The following is a 1,846-nucleotide window of genomic DNA, read 5'->3' as shown; positions in this document are numbered from 1 at the left end:
AGAGAGAGAGAGAGAGAGAGAGAGAGAGAGAGAGAGAGAGAGAGAGAGAGAGAGAGAGAGAGAGAGAGAGAGAGAGAGAGAGAGAGAGAGAGAGAGAGAGAGAGAGAGAGAGTTTTATTAACGGTCACGTCTGTTTCAGTGCAAGGGGAAGGACGGGAGACGAGGAAGGGAAGTGTGAACTAACTGGGTACATGTTCTTCTGTATAAATTATGTTTAAATAAAAAAAAAAAAAAAAAAAAAGAGAGAGAGAGAGAGAGAGAGAGAGAGAGAGAGAGAGAGAGAGAGAGAGAGAGAGAGAGAGAGAGAGAGAGAGAGAGAGAGAGAGAGAGAGAGAGAGAGAGAGAGAGAGAGATTAACGGTTATTTTTCGAAAAGTGACACATTACTTTATTCCTCTGTGCTTTACAACAGTAATGCTTTTGAACACTGATTTATTATTCACTTTATGGAGATTTTTCGTTATTGTTAAAAAAACGAACAGAAAGCTTCTTTTCAATATTTTGTTATGAGCTGTCAAAAGAAAGGTTTTGCATTTCTGCCATCTGTTTCGTGTCACTTTGTTGCTGGGGAAGCAGGGCCTTGTTCGCGCTTGTCGCAGGCACGCCTCGCACTGAAAGGGGGTGAGAGAGGCAGGAGGTATAATGTTGATCAAATTTTCTATTGGCTGGCTCTGCACAATTTCACCGCAATATTGCAACGCACGATTTTCCTTTTAGTTCAATAACGAAAAACTTGCAGCGCAAAACTGTCAATATATTCCGCTCCACTTTTCTTTCCACCGCGCGATTCAAAACTTTAACTTGAAAATTCACTGTTTTATCTTCTTTTACGAGAATGTGAGTTGTTTTCTTTCGGCGCGCGGCACTAACTTTTCCAAGGTGGGTGCGCCATTGAAGACACGAATTGCCCACTCCCTGCTGACGCGCCCTGAAGGAGTGGTGTACCCAGCCATTCCTTGGGCTTATTTATTCCATCCATTTCTTTGCTACAGTATTTACAGGATTGTCGTAAAGATTCTTATATACTGTTCATTGTCTCGTTAGTATTATTTTCTGAGATACAATTTCTATAATCTCATTCTTTCTTTACCTTTTGGATGCAGTTTAACCATTCAACTCTTATTTGATACATGTTTCCTTCATTGCTAATCTCAGAGACATCCTTACTTGTTCTTCAGTCGCTTGCAACCTTTAAAGTGGGGTGGAAATTACAAAATATAATGTGCTGAGTGCGGGAGGGAGTTAAGATGGGAGAGAGAAAAAGAAAAGACGGGGAGAGAAAGACCAGATGGAAGGAAGGGAAGAATTGTGAAAAGATGAACGTGAGACAGGAAGGGAAAGAAAAAAAATGGGATAGAGAGAGAGAGAGAGAGAGAGAGAGAGAGAGAGAGAGAGAGAGAGAGAGAGAGAACAACGGAGGGTAGTAGCCGAAAGGAATAGATCACTTTCTTATATACTGATAGAAATTTCATACATTACGTTTTCTGATGTTCATTGTCTCGTATCGCAGAGAAAGGACTGATATGAAGAGTAAAATAAAAGAAAAATAAACGCCATTTCTCTTATTTCACGCAGTCATCCGATACATAACTCACATATAATGACCACAAAAATAAATAGTTACTCCGAATAACTGCTTGAATATTCTTAACAAGAAACGCGGAAGCGAATCCAGGCACGCTCGTGTTTCTTGCCCATTTTCCTTCCATTTTCATTCCCAGTATTTCTTAAAATAGTGTTTTCCAACTGGCTGGAAGTGCTGAGTGCGGGAGGGAGTTAAGATGGGAGAGAGAAAAAGAAAAGACGGGGAGAGAAAGACCAGATGGAAGGAAGGGAAGAATTGTGAA

The sequence above is a fragment of the Portunus trituberculatus genome, chromosome 43 (assembly GCF_017591435.1).
Source record: "Portunus trituberculatus isolate SZX2019 chromosome 43, ASM1759143v1, whole genome shotgun sequence".
NCBI lineage: Eukaryota > Metazoa > Arthropoda > Malacostraca > Decapoda > Portunidae > Portunus > Portunus trituberculatus.
Note: the sequence above shows the minus strand (reverse complement) of the source record.